We start from the raw sequence: 19,712 nt of genomic DNA, 5'->3' as shown, positions 1-19,712 counted from the left end.
CTATTTATCTTCTCTTTCTCTTTTTCTTTCCTTTAAATAAACCATTGTCAGTAATTGTCATTCACTGAGCACTTACACAGTTTAAATTAGTTTTTCCAGCTTCCAGGGTAAGGGACAAAGCCCAGTGTTTATTAGTGAACTCTAGAAATTGAACCCACTCTTTGCTGAAGGGTTCCCATATAAATCTGTACTTGATGTGGAAAGAAAGTGCAGAGAAATCTTTTTGAAGCAGTTTAATTATTCTAACAAAACCAGTTCGCATGAATAACACTATTTCACCTCAATTTAATTAAATATTTGGTATGACAAATCACCGTGAAAATGGTTTGCCATACAAATGCTTATTATGCTGCACTTTAAACATTTAAATTCTCTCTATGAAAAAGTGGGGTTTTTTCTCAGAATATCAAAAGTGAACATATATTATAGCACACTTTATTAGAAGTCAGACATTTACTGAAATGTAATGAAAGCCACACATGATGGAATAACATTTCTAGGAGGAGTTCTCTGGATCGAAGTATCAAGTCTCTGTCTGCTCACTCAAACTCAGGGAGTCCACACAGCTTATACAGATATACTGATTTAAGTAGCCCTTGCTTTTGAGAGAAATGTTCAACATGGATTGTAAAACTGGCCTAAGAAGCCAACTGTAACTGAGTAGTCAACCAGGTTCTAAACTGCACAGCAGTCAACATTCAGGAAATATTTCAGACAAACTGAAGCCACATCCTCTAGTTCAGGCATAAAAAAAAGTTCATGGTAAAATCCACTATTTTCTATTCTTTTCCTGCAAGGAACAGAGAACACGAGTGGTTTGAGTTTAGAAGAGATGGGGATCCCAGAATGATCTACAAGTGACCTCTTGGTTCTAACTGATTGAGATTGAATAACATGGACTCTGCTGTCGCCTGAGACCCGCATAGTGAGCCCAGTTTAACAGAAGCATTAGAATACAACGGGGGGGGATATCTCTGAAGCTAAAAAGCCTATTTGCTCAGCAAAATCAGAAAACAATCAATGCAATTTTTTCATTGCTTATTATTCTTTCAAAATAAAGCAGAAGTTTCATCTTCCAAAGAAACAGGTACAGATGAAGTGTTTGTCTGCTTTGCTGCATACCATTAAATCCGAACAGAGATAGAGATTAGCATTCTGATAACACACCCTCAAATGTAGTTCCACTAAAATTAACACCAGGACTTCTCCAAGATCCTTGTGCTTGATCCTAGAGGCTAGCACACCTTTTTCCTGATGGAGGAATATAATTAAATGCATAGTTTTATAGATAAACAAGTGAGCATCACGCAGAAGTGAGCCCTAGATGCTTTCCACCTTCTTTAAAATCTCTCTCTTGCCTATTGGACATGTTACAGGCAGATTTTCAATGTATGCATCTCATTATCAGAAAACAGTAGCATATTCTTGAAAGATCATAAACTAGAAGTGTATCTTAGAGTACATAGTCTCTTAAAAAAAGTGCTAATCCATTTTCCAAAAATAATCCCGATACTTGAGTATTTACTTCCGGAGCATCAAAACTGGGGGAAGGTTTACACAAAATTACCCATTTATGAAGACCCAAAGCAATGCTTTCAGGAACACCTGCAAGCTTATCCAATTAACAAAGATTCATTGGGCTGCTCCTCAGGTGACATCACAGCACTGCACAAATTCATACTAACTCTAGATCTGTCCATGAATGATTTATCCTGAATTATTATGTTTACTGTGTTATTCAATTTTGAACTTATTTTCAGAAGAGGTAAATACATCATTCACAGCCCATTCAAAAACAATACAAACCAGTAACACAGTTTTTGTAGTAAACAACTTTTACTACACCACTTTTGCCTTATGTTACACACAGCTGTTACTGCTTCTACTTCCTAGACACCTTTTTAGTTTTATATAAAATTTGTTCTCTCAGCTATATGCTTCCTTTTAATAAAAAAGATTCTTTGTACAGTCTTATAAAACTTGAATTATTGCAAGTTTCAATAACCACTTTGCTCAGCAGAGATACAGGGAATAGACTCTCGTGCCACTTACTGGTATAAGAAGTTAAATTTTAGCAGAATTTCAGTATTCGTTTAGAGACTGTTTGATGGTGAAGATAGGGCTTTGTGAGATCACAAATTCAATTAACTAGTAGTGATTAATTCTCAGGGTAAGGAATCCAAAAGCTTAGTTTGTAATACTCTGATATACGTTAGAAATAGTTATTGCAACATTTTATTATACCTCTCAGTCTAACAAATACTACGTTGTTCTTAATATTGCTGTTCTGTTCATTTTAATTAAAGAGTATGCATCTGCTGATAAACATAGAAAATGCCTATTCATTACTCAAAACAAGTAATCTAAATTATGCCTCATGTGACTCTAGGCTGTAGCGCTATTTCTTAAACCACGAAGGGACACTGATTGATACTTTTATTGTAATGGTAATTTTAATTTGAACCACACATTTGAAGTTGACCAACATAAGTATCAGTTATGAAATTATTTGAAATATCCATTATCTAAAAAGTATAAGCTAAATTTCCATACCAACACATACAGTTCCATAATTGCATGAATCTGAGGGCATAAGATTTGTATCCATGTAGTCACTCTTATGTTCTCAAATGCAAATTATTCATTTTAATCCCAGGATCTAATTATATTTGAATCACTCGAATGGAGAATTGTATATATACACACTGTTGCCTGGTAAACAGATATGATGCACCAAGGATCTGAGAATTTTCTTTGACAAAGTAATTTCTCTCATTTTCCCCCAAAAATGTTTTAAATATGAACTTTTGTAAGGTGCTAGAGACCCATGCTAAAGACTGTGAGATTCTGCCTCCTCATAGTCCTCTATTTAGGATCTTCTTCCTACCAAGAGAGGATCAACATAAGGGATACTTGTCTTCTACCTGCAAAATTAAGATAACAATACTTCTTGCACTATTTACTTGTCTACAGTATATAGCTAGATGAGAAAACTCTTGCAGGCAGACCCTTTCCTGCCATAGCTTTCTGGAGTGCCAGCCAAGCCAGTAAGACTGTTAGACCAGCACAATGCTGCTTCATTCTAATTTCAGCCCTGCTCCTTGCACCCTTTGCTAACATACCTCACAATTGTCTTTGCAATATACCTTGCTCTTCGTTATACTATTTTGTCTCAAAGTAACTCATATCAGCTAATCATCTCACCACAAAGCCTGAAACAGCAACGTCATCACGTACGTTAATCAATCTTCTCGATCAAGATTTTGCGTGTGTCAGTGTAAAGCCTAAGACAAGGAAGGCACAGCCCAAACCCTTTTTGTACTTCATGCTAAAGTCACTGTTGTTATATGGTGCCATGTGTGTAGAAATAAAAGTAAATGAACATTTTTCTTTCCTCCTTATTTGCTTGAGATACAGCCACTGCCTTTTCATAGGTAAAATATCAAGAGAAATATATTGTTGCCATAACAACCATATTAAATAACATTGAGGTAAAAAAGTCCTTCACAAATGTTTTCAAGCGATAAGCTAATTTAAAAATGTTCACAAAGAGCACTTGAAAAATAAAATAAGATGCACTGAAATATGAGCCTAAGACTACAGAACTGTTACTATAGTAACCTATGTTGTAAAGTACTATTCATGCAGTACGTTCCTGAACAGATAAATCGTCCTCATTAACAGTAAGGTACATCTTTGCAATAAGTTGGTAGAGTAATGTTACAGACTCTCTAGACATACTTATGTCATTACATCTGTTTGTGTCTGGAACAACATTTTAAAATAAACAAAAAATAGCAAGGTCTTGAATATATCCAAAGAACAGCAGCTGTGTTTAACAACACGAAGATTTGTATTAACTCTGATTAAGTAATAAAACCTCAGAAACTCAGGAATATGGCTCTCAGTATTTTTAATGGATTGAACTGAATTTAGGTGAGACGCGTCCTACATTTTATGAAATTTCTTTTGTTCCTAAAAATTATTTAATGCAATCATTAATTTCTTAATTTCAATGGTTAATGTCAATGATTTATCAGTCCAAGACTTATATTTTGCCTTTGATTCTTTGACCAAATTGTATTGCAGGAGTTTCTTGCGTGGCATGGCAACAGCAGAACCAACTGGTTTAGTTGTCTTCATTTTCCTTAGACAAGAACAATTAATTTTCAAATTGAAATATCACTGATATTCAAAATTTCTCCTTAAGAAAAATCACAGAGAACTTCTTAAAATACATGATACACTATGATACAGACTTCTGCATTATTCTCATAAACTAAATACTAAACCAGTGTATGCTCTGGATATTCTTGGAAGGTAACAGCTGCTTGAGATCAGGCTCACATTCATTTTAGACAGATACATAGGCAGCTTTCAAGAACACTCCTCAGCAGTTCATCCTCAAATGTTGGCAATAATTCCTGGGTGCACAATACTTTTGTAATGTCACATAAAATAAAAAAGTCCACGTATTCAAACTTTCCTCAGCCTAATTAATGTTATTAATTTTAGACAAGTTAGGCAAACCAGAAAAACACGCTTACTTTAAATCTGAATTTCCTTTGCATGCTGAGATATTAAAATAAATTAAATAATACTCATACGATTTGAAGATCATACATAAAACTGTCCTAAATTCTACCAGTTTCAAACAGATTTTAAGTTAATCATTAGTAAGAGCAGACGTAGGCAATACAAATAAGAACTCAGACAATAAACTGAATCTGCCTACAGAAAATGAGGGCAGTGCTGTAGCATTTTATGACATACAATCTGACTCCCACATCAGTCCCTGCACATCCCTCTGGGACTATATATCACGGCTTAACCTGGTTATCACACACTTACTAAACCACAGTTTGTGTGCATACCCTCAGGCTAAAGCAAATTCAAGTTAGTACAACTAAGATTATCTCATTACTTTCCATGGTCAGATGTATTAATAATTAAGCATGAGATCAAGGGGTTTTCCACAAAAATAAAACAATGTATGAAATTCACAACAAGCATGGATATAGTTTTTTTGTGTCATGTTTCTCCATTTCACAAAAATAAGACCAGAACGGATCTCTGAGACCTTAGTACAAAATATGCCAGACCAGTGGATTTACCTCTATCACTCTCAAATCACCCAGTAGTTATCAATGCTATATTTTATAAGCTATATTTTTGTCCAAGACATATTTACAAGAGCAATGAAATAAATCTGAAAGCTGACCATATATAACATATATACCACTAATGGGAAAAACAACCATTCCCCATAACACTGTTAGTTTTAGATTAGTCCACAGTAGTAGCACAATTCCAGAATAACACTGAAGTGATAATTCAGGTGGACAGTAAGAAGAGTGCAATCCAGCAGTAACAGAAATACAGAAATTAATATATTCAAATAATATATAGAAATTTATTACACAGCTAACAGAGTTTTAAGTCTCAATATCTATTACAGTTGATTTTCTCTGACATCTCAAAGAATATTATTGACGTGCCTTTAAAAACTTTGTTATTGCCTAAAATATCAATTATAGTAAGAAAACGCATCTAGGCATCATCAGTTTGATAAGCCAACATTCTCATCTAACTAAATATCACTGTAATTCTGGGCAGAGTCTATGTATTTATTATACAGTTAGCTGGTTTTCTATTTATTGAATGTATGTGTGAGACTATATATAGGCATCTTGATGTAGAATATGAACACTTGCATTTATTTCAATGACTGCTATGTTTCAGATATTTTACTTTTCTTCAACAATGCCCAAGTATATCCTTGGACCCAAAGGACTGAGTGAGAAATTAGAACTTGAGGTTTATTAATGATAAAACAAAACAAAAAAAAGATCGGTTCTTACAAACCCTGTCATTGTTCTGCTTTAAAGGGCAGTCAATAAATTATCCCTTTAATAAAAATGTCAGTGTTTACACAGGACAGATAGGAAAATCAGAAAAACAATTAGATGTCCTTGCTCTCTCCCTCTGCTGGTTCTGCAACAAATGTGCAAGCAGGCATGGAGCTCCTTGTGGCATAACTGATGCTCCTGATACACAAACAGGAAATAAACAGACGATGCCCCACTGATCACTATCCAGCAACATTAAACCAGAAGATGACAATTTTGGTAAGATTAAAAAAAAAAAAAAAAGCTTCAAAGAGACCATGGAGAAGAAAGAGATAAGGGCAAAAAGAGGAGGGGAAAAAAACCCTTTTTTGCTAACTAAACTTAAATACATCAAATTCACCTTATATTCAAATGATGATATACAGCCTCCTCCCCAAAACAAAAATCAAAACCTCAAAAAGATATGTCACATAGATAAACCAACTGCTCTTAACACACAAAGAAGACACAAACAAAATAAATACTGTGAGGAGAAATATCAAAAGCAAAAGGGTGGGATGGATAAAAATTGTACTACTGCAATATATTAACCGTGTACTAAAGTCATAAAAAGATGATTTATCCTTTCTGTAACAGTATTTTCTTTTCTCTATAAAATGACTCATACCACCTTCAAAAATGGATAGAACTTTTAAATTCCATTTTTATTTCAATTTCTTCTGTAAGAAGAAAAAATTCAATTTTATTTCCACAGAAAACAAAAAGAAACCTAAGATACTATAATAGAGGGCCTATGAAATGTACATAATCCACCCACTCTTTTCTGATTTATCCTAACTTTTTTTATGCATGAAGCTTTTGAGAAGATACTTCTGTATTTTTCAGATTCAGGAACCAATTTGATTAAACTTCAGAACAGAAAAACTATCACTATTACAGCTTTCAATTTATGTTTTATCCACCACAGGTGTATGCTAAGTAATTTCATTTTGTAAATACACTGCTGAGAGTTAACATGCAACAATTCATAAACATGAGCAGCTAGGTGAGAAAAAGATTTATCTCAAGGTAAGCAGACAAGGCCTTATGGTCAGTAGAGAAAAGGAAGATGTAGGGAGAAGATGAAATGTGAAATAGTGCAAACGAAAAAGCAAAGCAAATGTCACGTCACAGATCCAAGAGTGTTTCTGTACCAGGTCAACCTTCTCAAACACTCTAAAGAAGCTTTTAATTGAAAATGACTGGAATAATGATGAAAGTTAAAAAGCTTAGTAGAAAACTCAGTTTATACTTTCGACAGTGTCAGAAGAGGACTACGGTTTGCCAGACCACAGCGCAGTTTTTTAGTGAAGCGACTCGGAGAGAGGTTCCCCACGATTTCCTCGCCTGTCACTGTGTGGCAGGAGGTCTCACCATTCACATCTCTCTGCTGCAATTCCTGCACTTCTGGACTCCTGGGTCAGTCTGATTCCATAACTTCTGTTGTGGATAAACACATATCCTAATAATGTCTAATATTTAATCAGTGACACGGGATTCTTCATCTCATTCGGCTCTACTTAACAATACATTACACAACCCAGTACTATAATTCTTTACCCTGAAATCATCTTTCCACTGCCATTTTATATAGTCTGCATACCAGATACCGCTTTACAGCTTAGATCTGATTGTAACAAGGATGCAATCTGTAAGTGTAAATTACTGAGTGACCAATAAAATTGATAGTTCATAAAGACGGAATATTTTTGTGTCCCTAGATGGGTGCCTGAAGGGGGCTAAAGATTTTTTTTTTTTGACACACTAAGGACCGGAAGGGCAAATAAAATTAAACTTGGCAACTATCACTATTACAGCATTTTCAAACCTGTTACAGTTAATTACTCCTTGTTTCTTTGATGATTTTTAAAAATAATTAAAAATTAGTTGTTTATTGGATTGCACTGCTACTTTCATTAGATTTTTTTAGAACTTTTGAAACTTTTCCACTGAAGACAGAAGCAGCAGGCATAAACTAAGGAAGAAAAGTGCAACACCCAATTAGGACACTCCCCTTAAAGATCACCCTGCTTTCACAAACTATAGTTTGCTGCTTTTACAACTCAATGCCTAGAATTGCTACAAGAAATGAAGCAGGGAGATAATTTTTCCACTGAATGGCAAACAGCTTCTCTTGTGTAGGTGATATTCATATAGCAACAGGTGAAAGAAAAACTTGCTATCATTACAAAAATCTACTTAGGTGACTCATGGAGAGAAATGGTACCTGAAGTAATTTACATTTATTCTTTTCAACTGACCAGATTTAAAAATCCGATAATCCTTTGGGAGCAGTGAGCGCAGATTTCATACCCAGGCTATTTCCATTGACAGTGAAGAGATTCATACCACAGAACTGCATTTGAGTTAGATTTTTTTCTTACAATTTGAATTGCATTTCAGTCATACTTACAGGCCCAAACCCACTGGATATCATATTGTATTGACTACCATGCAAGCATAAAGTGAGAAAAATTCCTTGCCTTAGGTTGTTTTCCTAACAGATCAGGCTGTAAAAATTTGAAAATATAAATGATGATCGAACAAGTGAAATGATTTGCCAAAGGTCACAAAAGGCCTTTGCAAAATTTGTCCCACAGGACACCAGTATAATGTTATCCTTTTGCATGTGAAAATATTTGTTATCTTAATACTTTTTACATTAAAAAAATTAATTGGGAAACAATGTTTCTAGTTCTGTACTGCCCTCAGATGAACCACAGCATTCTTTGATAATAAAGATATTAATTATCTAAAGAGTGGAAGAAAATGGCATCCAGTCCAGGGCCCTTTTTTCTTTCCCTGTGTAAACTTTAATTAGCAGGTGCTGCCTGGTTCTTTTTAACAGCATCTTTAATGTTCTTAAGTATTATTGCTTGCTGCTGTAATATTATTTCTGCCTAAGTTTCTACTGTGAGCACGAATAAGTTTCTATATCTACACTTTTGCACTACTTACATCTAATATATGTTTACAAAGAGTCTTGCTACAGGGAAAGATAATGGGAAATCTAGTCAACGAAATTGCCTAGAGTTATGATAGAAAGATTTGACTGACAGTGGTTTTGTTTCAAAAATAACTAAATTTGATGAAAGAAAACGCTAATATAGCTACAGGGTTGGGTCCAAATTCAGTCTTTCACTGAAGTCTTTCCCATTATTTCTTTGTGGTTAGATCATACCTGTTTTGTGGACCCACATTATATGAAAGTTAATTTGTAGAAACCTGAAGAAATTATATATAGATTTGCTGTACCTTTAGTTACTAAGATTTCAGAAGATTTAGCTTCTGCAACAAGATGCTGTAAGTAGAACTGTCAAAATAACAACAACCTTTTTTCTTACACTAATAAGAAAAATGTGCTATTTGAAAGCCTATTATTTCCACCAGCTGAAAGGTCATTCCACTCACCCAACAGATTTCAAATCAAATTTACCACTGATAATTCCTTTATAACACTCCCATACGCTGTATCATTTATTCTAAGGTAAACGTAAAACATGTGATAAATTACTCTTTAACAATCATCCTTGGAAATATTCTAGAAGAATTATCTTTTCAAGAAAGAGCATGCTGTGAGTGAATAGTGATAAGCGTCTATTTGTCATTGTAAACATCTGGTGGATATTTACAACTTGGTATTAAAATAAAGTTATTCCATGTGGACCACAGGTATATCATTGACATCTACATGACTGTATCCTCAATAACCAAAAGTCAGTATAGACTGTTTTTATGGTAATAAATGTTATAAATAAGACTGAGCAGGATAAGACTAAATTCCTCTGAAACCTTACCATCTGTTTTGGAACCATAGAAACAGTTACATTCTTCCTTGCAATTTTCAGGTGACCTTCAGAATATCAATTATGTAATTGTAATGAATGAAGACTAATTCTTGTAACTTACTGTCAACAATAAAAGGTGTGTGTCACTGAATTCAGGTACTGGGATAAAACATGACAGTTCTGTTAACTTCAATGACTAGTAATGGCTGGTTGAAAACATTTTCACTTAAAAGTTATTCTAAATATCTTAACAGAAAATGCAACTTTCAACAGCATAATTCTTTTTCTGAGAAATCATTTGCTTTTTGAAAGAAATGTCACCATTTCATAAAAAAATAATAATTTCCCTAAAATATAATTACAAAACCACTGTTATAATACTACTTGTGATTCTTCTCCTCTCTAGCCAGAGGGTCCAGTGAGAGAGGATTTACATCCCATGGTTTATCTAAATGGCTAGAGATTCCTGTGTTGCCCCACACTAAAAAGAGAGAGAGAGAGATACATTATACATGTGTGCTTCCAACAAAGGACCCTAGAAGCCACAAAGCCATGGGGGCAATACCATGTCTGAATTATAACCATTTCCATTAGGTACAGTGGCATTTTCTAATATTACTACTGAATTTTGACTAAAACCACTTTATGTCTTCGCAAAAAATAAGTGTAAATGGGGGTGTGGAGGGGAACAGCATACTCTGATGAACTAAAGGATGTAAGCAGGTCTACGTTAGTTAAAGGTGATGTACAGGTATTAGAGAGCTAGAGATGTGCATAATTAAAGTTATTGTTACAAGAAAATACACAAATAGTAGGAAAGACTTTTATAAACTGTCCAGAACAAGGACTGCATTTTGTAGCTTACACAGTACCAGTTACTTTATCAGTGAAATCATAAAATAATCAATGATGTAGAATGCATTTCAAAGTGGAGGGAGGAATACAGACAGAAAAAAACCCTTTCTCTCAGCTGATGTCACATGTTGACTAAATTTCCATCTAATGAGAGACAATTATTGGTGATTCTTTAGCTTTAACAAGTTTCTCAGATGTAGCTGTCTCTTGCTACCTATAATTGTTGCATGCCAAACTCTTCAAAAGCTAAATTCCTTTAATTTGCCAGATCTCAATAACACTGATATTTACACAGTAAGTCTCAGTTTACCAGACCCTTTCATAAAAGACACGTCTAAGTAGTTTTCTTCAAAATTTCATATTGGAATCCATTGGTATTTTATGTCATAAATATGTGATGAGTTTCTCTAACTTTGCTGCAGTTTGTTCAAGACTAAGCTCAAAATCCTTTTATTTGCATTCACTGTAGAATAATCTGCGTTTAACAGATCTATAAATCACAAAATCTCATAGAGTAGTACCATACAAAAAATGAACCTACTATAAAAAAAATAATCCACGTAAACACATCTTTCATAGAAAGAAACATGTAATTCTACCACAGAACACAATATTCCTAGCTGCTTCTTCTCACCTATTATCTACCCAAATAAAATCATTCAGTATTATTTAATGGTCCAAAATGATACAGGAACAAACTAGATTTTTAAGAGCGTCCTCCAAAAATTTATTAAAAACAGACAAGTGAAAGTGATTTAAATCTTCCCCAGGAAAACCATGACAGAACTAACTTTATTCTATACCCTGATGCTAACAGATCTTATTAATACAATCCCTTCTTTAACAAAGTAAAATACAAAACTTTTTATCAAAAGATACTGTTTCTCTTCTGTGGCTGTATATATAAGTGAGCAGCATCAGTATTAAAACATTTGGTCCCAAAAATCTCTTTCTCCATACTGGGTAAATTTGCTTCACTCCACAATGGACTCAATCTCTGTCCCTATTCCCTCCAAACAGACTTAAATGCTTGTTCTTTCCCTATTGTGACCTATAGGAGCAAATATTTTTACTTCTCAATCCTTTTTATTGGAAAAAGAAACTAATCTTCTTTCCAGTTAAGGAGCTGAAGCATATGAATCGCTTCGCCTGTTTTTTCCCAGCAAATACAAATTGTAAACCACAGAACCTAAAATCTACTTATATTTTGCATAAGAATTTTTCCTGCAACCCATAAAAACTGGCTGTGAAGTCAAAGAGGATTTTGCAGGCTCGGAACTGGAGAAACAAATTGTTTTTGTTGAACATTTTGTGCATCCGTGTATTCTTATTTATTCTTTTGCATTAGTCTTGCAAATGATTTCTAATGGGCTATAAAATGAAATTTGTTAATGCGTAGATATTAATTTAGAGATTAGAAAACATAGTGGCAGATATCTAAAACTCCTAAGTGCAAAATGCACTTATTAAAAAATTATTTAATGAAGGAATATGTCAAAATGAGGACTAATTGAATGCGACAAGACAGTGAAAGAAAGAGCCGTATCTACACCACAGCTACCACCTAGAATGGTGGGCATTTCAGATCACTGCTCTGCTTAAACTCAGTTTCTCCTCCCCTGATTACCATCACTGTACATTTTCTGTGTGTGCTAATGCACCAATTAATATTTCATCTATCATTCTTTCTCCAGTAACATTCATATACAGTGCAATGCTCTATCACATTTTTTAGTGCATCTGTACATTTGGTTGTTACTTCAAATACTGGAAAAAAATTCATGTGCTGTTTGGCTGTACATGCAGTCCTCTGCATACCTGCGTCATCAAGACCTTCTCTCTATAGCGTACTCATTTGTTGAAGCAAGGTATATTGTACAAACTAAAAGAATAGCTCGTGGTAGTACATTCTGTAAGTAACCATAAGCCGAGCTAATAAAAATCTATCTCTTAATGGATCCATATACATATATATCTTTTTTGCTTTGTTTTTAAACTTGTAAAACATGCTAGTGTTATTAAGAAAGGGAGTAGTAGCTATGCCACTAATAATGTCCATTTTCACATTCTTAATTTCTAAACCTAGTACCACATACTTTATCTACTGACCATTGTATTTTTGAAGGATGAGATCTGCTCAAGTAGAATATTAAATACTGCTAACTTTCTGGCATTTGTCACCATTTCAGTTGATTTCTCCAAGAAGTCTTTTAGTGTTCACAAATTCCAAATGACCTTTCTAGCCATTTCTTTCTGTGCAGTTGACTTTTAACAGACAATTTACAAAATGGCAGAACAGATGCTTCTCTTTCCTTTTCTATAGTATGATAAGCAAATACTTTCCAATTAAAGATAGAACGATGACCTGAATATTTTGCTGCATTTAAAAAACAGTAGCAGTAAAGACATAATAAATAAAAAGCTCAGTATAGTATAAAACTTCTTTGAACAATTTCTACTTGTTTGAAGAATGGCTACTTGACTATCACTATGAACAGCTGTTATGAACTAATGATTTGCAGAATGCAGACAGGTTATTTAGCAACTGGGAAAAATCTAAAGTTGAAAAGGCAGCATTACTGGAATCTAGTACTGCAACTACATGTGTAGTTTCTTGACACACATGTAACAATAAGAGTAGGTGTACTCTATGAAACCCTTATTAAAATAAGCGAAGATACAGTGCAAACCAATGGCTCAGTTTAGGCATGAATAAATAATGTAGGAGCTAAATGTGCAACTTACAATAAAAATAGCTTCACTGCAAGCAATTAACTTCTCCTATGACACTGATTATTGCTTCTGACAAACATCTCCAATGCCATTTGCTTTAAGTACATATGCTAGAATAAACAGCGTTAAGCTGATAGTTCAACTACTTTGTATTACTGAAATCTCATTCTTGACCACGTATTTATTTTCTTTTAAATATATTACTGACACAAACGAAGAAAAGCAGTGATCTATCCTGGGTAAAAGTGTGTCTCAGCCATATTCATTGAAGTCTGCTAGGGTAAATACGCGTAATTTTATTGAGATAAATGGAGCTGAACCAATTTTCAGCTCCACTGAAGTTTATGGCGCCAAGGAAAGAATGTATCCCTTGTTCTGTAAAAGGATAGAAGAATTTAGTAAAAAGGCTTAATGTTAAATTTAACTGCATCAGGATCTCAGAGATGCAGTAGAATAATTTATTTCCTGAGTATTCTGTGAAGAGCTGGCAATGTAAGACTAAGTACAAGAGTTATTTTTACTTACAAATGCTGCTTGATTGTTCCCTTAGTTGATTTTGTTTTAGAAGAGCCAGGCTACACATTTAAATTCTTTGCAGGAATTCTCTGGGATTTCTGAAAAAACCATCAGTACTACAAGTTGAAAAGAGCATCCTAGTGGAACATGAAGAGGTTCCTAAAGTAACTGGTTGACTTTCAAAGAAAATTAATTGCCTTGAGCCTTGTATTCTTACAGGAGGTATCATCAGCTCAATACTCGTTTTCATGACTACTGTAAAAGGTACTTCTCTTTTAGTAATATGCAAAGCACATGTTTAGTGACAGAGAAAGGCAAAGCACATGTGTTACACGCAGTTACTTCAAATTATTCACCAAACAAATAATGAAACTTGCAGGTATCATCAGAGCTCTTATTTCTCTGCAAGAGTAGTAGATCAGTAAAGATCTTGTTTACATTGGAATGGTTATGAAAATAAAACTAATGTGAAATATAAAAAAAGGAATTGGCTTCTTTTACTCTGAATAATGAAAAATGCTTTATACCTATTCAGAACTCTGATCAAGCTACACTCTCCAGTAGTTTATTCTGGGTTTGTTTCTTCCCTCTCATTGCCTCTTTCTGTCCCTCTTACTGCAATCAGAATTCTAAATTCAAAGAAAAATAAAAAAGACATTTCAAAGTAATAACCCAATTATCAACAGAAAATGACACTGGGTATGTCACATACACATTAATGCTGAAGAAGTCAGCTCTCTACTATTACTACTACTAGGAAGGGTGATGACAGGATACAAAGCTACTCCGTTACTCCTTCCAGGAGCCACTAAATCTGTGCGTCATGTGTTGCAGCAGAAATACAGAGGAAAGGAGAAAAAGGAAAATAGACTATACTTGTTGTCCTATACAACTATGCAATACAGAAAGCCAGCAAAGGTTATCCACCCTGATGAAAGGGGAACACAGACAAAAAGCTCAGACTGGAAGCTGCAGTTTGTTTCTGTGACCAGGCGATGTAAAAGCCATATTACTGGTTTGGGCTAAACTGAACTATTGGCCAGTCCCATATTTAAACACTGCCAATAGAGTTGTCTGTGAGAATATTGGAAGCATGCAATGGCACTTTTCAGTCTTTACTAAATTGCAACTCAGGAACTTTCACTGCTAGACGCTGCATCTTCATCCAGACGCAAAACACTCACTTCCAGGAGTTATTTATGTCAGAATTGAATCTGGACCTGCATCTCTACAGTAGACTCTACTAAATTTTTGGATGTGACAGGCTGTCTATGAAAAATTAAAAATCTAGATGTGAACTTTGGCAAGAGCTGCAAGTGATCTTGACCACTGTCAGCATACCTGGATTAAATGCTGCTACCGTTAATAAGATTTTAAAAAATAAAGTAGTATTTATTGATATATGAGCCAGTCTGGATTTCTTTGCCTTCCTATTACTTCCTCCACAAGCAGACAAATTTTTAAAAGTCTTTAAGAATCAGTCCTTTTGGTCTACTTTCTAAATACTTACATATCTAAGCAGTCACACTGAAATCAGTATGATTGCACAGTTCCCCTGAAGATGCACGTGTGCAAGTTGAACACTTTTTTTGCCAAGTGTTGCATTTTCTGATGTCCTCTTCAGCTGGGAAGAGGAAGTTTCAGGCCCTCACCCTTTCTCAGTTCCTTTTAAAACTAGAGGCATTAAGGGAGAGATTATGAACATTTCCAGCAGCTCCCTAGAGAGCGCATGCTAAAGATTAGTGGTATCTTCTTTTGCACTCAATTATAGAATTTAGCTAGGAGAGATTTTGAAGGAGCTGTTTAAGCACTTAATACCAAAGTTTTAGGGGGCAATTCTGGGAAGTAAAGATATATCTGTAAGTCTGTGCTACTCCTACTTCATTTTAATTTAGAAATAGATAGTTAATAGAATAGTAAATTCCGTAACAAAATAATTAAAATGTTTTTTTAATAGAATTCTCTTCACTTAAAATTCTTACACATGTAGCAAGAACCCTCATCTGAAAAATGCTGTTTCAGGATAACATATCTATTTAACTCAAATTCAAAAAAGGACAGATAATTCCCCTCTCCTTATAAATACAAAATTTAAAGGGCAACCTAGTAGTTATTCAAACTGTTTCAACTGAGGCATGTTATGCTGATTACAAACAGTGTAATATCTTTTTTTTTTTTAAACAAATTTGTAATCCTAATTAGCACTGGCTTTCTGTCAAGTACAGTAATTAGGGAAGTTGTCAATGTCAATCCTATTATTCTTCTTGATAATGAAATTATTTAAACATCAACCAAACATGAATGTTCTATTTTTACTTGGAGAACAGTACATGAACATGGAGAGCGTAATTACTGTTAAAACCCTCATAGTACTTAATAAATGGATCTCATCAACCAAAATTATCTACCTGAATACAGATGTTCATGATTAACAGTTTAGAGAGATATATATGGCCATCTTAAGGTAACCCAAAGGTTTGTAATTAGTCCTTAAGGTACAGAAGAGCTATAAATGGCATAGAAATCCTTGAAGCAAATCCTCCAAGAATTCTAAGACTACTGATGACTTTAAGTGAGACCACATATCACGTCAAAATGCCTGGTAAAGGACCATAACTGAAGGACAAACCATACAACGTTCTTTGGGATTATGCTGTATGCCTTGTTACTTTTTAAGGCTAACTGAAAACAGAAGAAAGACATCACCACATTCCATCATATTCCACATATGAAGTATTCTGAAAAAGCATATTCTGAGACGGCTTCAGCTTCTCTCCTTCAGGGTGACGCATACAGCTGTTTCCAGCTCTATTGAAACAGCAAGGACCTTCCCAGGTGAAGAAGGCAAAAGCCACGAAACCTGATGCTTTTCTTTCCTGCTCTAGCATCTGGTAATTTGCTGAGCACCATATCTGTTACTGAAAGTAAAGCAGATTAATGAAGTCTATCACATCTGTCTTATAAACGCAGACTGTACATACATGCAAACATACATTTTCAGTTGTGTAAATATGATTTGTAATGGCAAAGACAGGAAACAAGCAGAGCCACAAGAAAATTCTGGCTTTCTCTGCTTAGGAATTTAGCTAACCTGAAGCTGTGTTATGGAAATGCAGCTTGAAAAAATGTCATGCATATCTGGGGCTTGGATGCTTTGCTAATATCATTTTCAAGTACATTTGGCTCTGGATAAATGAGATACACAGAGCTCTAATTTAGTCTTTATGTGTGTACCGAATACACTACTTTAGTTACCACCCACATTATTTTCAGCAAATTCAATACCTTACAAACAATCTTTCCTCTTTTAATATATTCTAAAGTACATTTAAGGATCTTAAAATACAAATCAAATCTCTTCAGAGTGCAATAAAAGCACAATAAAACAGGTCTAACACATAATCAAATATAACAACCACATATTTAAAGGTGGAAAATGAACTCCTATGCCACTTGCAAAACTCAGCCAGTGTCCAACATTTCAGAACAAAAAAAATCTGCAGTCTAAATTCATTCAACCCATTCACATTACAGTTACAACTTTCTACTTCTGTTTGCAAAATATACAAAGATAAAAAGGAATGAGACAGAAACTTTAGAATAACAAGAAATTACTTCTTATTCTTCTCAGCCTGCTACTATAACCATGTATACTCATGAATTTATTCATCATCATTTAGAAATATAGACAGATATTCAGTAGTTGGGCTGTGCTTGTCTAAGAAACATCTAATTCTTAGACTAGATAAAAGGGTGTCGTGGTTTAAGCCCAGCCAGCAGCTGAGCACCACGCAGCCGCTCCCTCACTCCTCTCCCCTCCCAGTGGGATGGGGAGGAGAATTGGGAAAAAAGGTAAAACTTGTGGGTTGAGATAAGAACGGTTTAATAACTAAAGTAAAATATAATACTAACAATAACAATAACAACATATAATAATAAATAGTAACAAAAAGGAATATAACAAAAAAAGGAAGCAAAAAAAAGGGGGGGAAAAAAAACCTCAAGGGAAAAAAAACAGTGACACACAATGCAATTGCTCACCACCAATGCCCAAGCAGTGATCCACCCCTCCTGGCCAACTCCCCCCAGTTTATATACTGGGCATGATGTTCTATGGCATGGAATATCCCTTTGGCTAGTTCGGGTCAGCTGTCCCGGCTCTGCTCCCTCCCAGCTTCTTGCACACATGCTTGATGGCAGAGCATGGGAAACTGAAAAGTCCTTGGCTTAAGATAAGCGCTACTTAGCAACAGCTAAAACATCAGAGTGTTATCAACATTATTCTCACACAAAATCCAAAACACAGCACTGTACCAGCTACTAAGAATAGAATTAACTCTGTCCCAGCCAAAACCAGGACAAAGGGAAAGACAGGTTTGTAAACCACTCAAGACCCCATGAACAATAGTTTTAATTTAGCTTTTTTTATCACACACTTCTCATACAAAATGAGTTCAACAAAGAATGAAAACACAAACAATTTATCCAGAAAAATAGCCCAAAATTTATCTCCATTTGGTTTGGATGTTAAAATACCATACTGTATCTGTAGGAATGACTATTAATAAATACATTAAGATACTTTCACTTAGATAGCATGTTCAAATGACAGGCATAAGGTGAGAAATTCTGCTGTTGGGTGAATACACTCTTTGGTATTTCTCTGGTGGCTTTTCTGCATAACAACATAAAAGCATTCTACACAGGGCATTCTCCTTTGGATTTCTACAAATATTCAGAGACAACTAGGATATATACATAAAATTAGTGCATTTTAAAGAAAATAATTACCTTCAGTGTACAAATGACATGAAGTATGGAAAATAACAGAATTTAAAGAACAGAAAGATAATTTTATTCTTCAAAACTTTTTTTCAACTCTGATATTCTCCCAGTTAAACATTGAAAGAGCTAAAAGTCAGACACTATGCACTACTTAAATCCCTAATGAATTTGCATAAATAGCAGCAGAACTCCAAGGGGACAACCTCCTACAAGTACAGTTACTTAAAGGAGATAGCTGCAGATTACAGCGTAGTTGAATACTTACAAGACCTTGAGGCCCTGATTCAGACATGCCTGAGCACAAACTGCCCTCTTACAAAATGTTATATTTAGCTAACCTGAACAGTACAATTAGACAATACCATTAACACTTTCAACCACTTTAACGTGAAGTGCAGTAACTGTTCTAAAAAAGAAAATACTTGCAGAGGTTTTAGAAATCTTTGCCTGGAGTAGGTTCCCTACGATGGATTTCCCACCCCGCCCCCAGGGTGTTTCCATAAGGAGTTCTGATTCTCACTCCATCCAAAAAAATTAATAAAAACATTTTTTAATTAGGTGTTACAACTTTTACAGTAAAACTTATTGGGAAATAAGTACTTTGTTTTTGAAAGAGCTGTGGAAATATTACATCTATAGAAAAAATTGAGTTAACTTACCTACTGCAGCACTGTTTAGGAAGCACATCTAACTCTCTTGATCTGTCCTCACTTAGATGTAACTTCAGGAGCAGCTGTTTGCAGGAGTGTGAGAATCATTCAAAGGCCATGACTTGCACTCCAGCACTGGTGATTGGCTGGAAAAGCTCTGATTTGGAAAGCGGTAAGTTCATGGAAAATCCTTTAAGAAAATATAAAATGTAATGAAAAAGTAAGTATTTATGTAGAAGAAAAGACACTTTATTTTGCCTTAGTATGACTGTTTTACTGTTGCGCACATACATTCCTACCTGCGTTTCATCCACAAACCACATAAAGGCTATGATCACAAGAAGACACTTTGATGAGATCGAAATATTTTTGCTTGCCACTGGTAGAATTATTCCTTCAAATCTCATTCTTCCTCCATGTGACCTTAAGTTATAACCTTCCCTCTTGTCAATACACTAGTAGAAATCTCTAAACAAACTGATAAATGCAATTTATTC

General features: G+C 34.7%; 1 long non-coding RNA gene across 1 annotated transcript in view; it reads right to left on the bottom strand.

The window, feature by feature from the left end:
* Positions 1-19,398, bottom strand: part of LOC127019061 (uncharacterized) — a 53,021-nt gene extending 33,623 nt beyond the window's left edge. Inside the window, exon 1 of the long non-coding RNA XR_007766858.1 lies at positions 19,225-19,398. This is a non-coding gene — a long non-coding RNA (uncharacterized LOC127019061). The remainder of the gene's footprint in view (positions 1-19,224) is intronic.
* Between the last annotated feature and the right edge of the window lie 314 nt (positions 19,399-19,712).

The sequence above is a fragment of the Gymnogyps californianus genome, chromosome 8 (genome assembly GCF_018139145.2).
Source record: "Gymnogyps californianus isolate 813 chromosome 8, ASM1813914v2, whole genome shotgun sequence".
NCBI classification, from domain to species: Eukaryota; Metazoa; Chordata; class Aves; order Accipitriformes; family Cathartidae; genus Gymnogyps; species Gymnogyps californianus.
The sequence above is the reverse complement of the archived record's forward strand: the minus strand, read 5'-3'. Positions and strand labels throughout refer to the sequence as shown.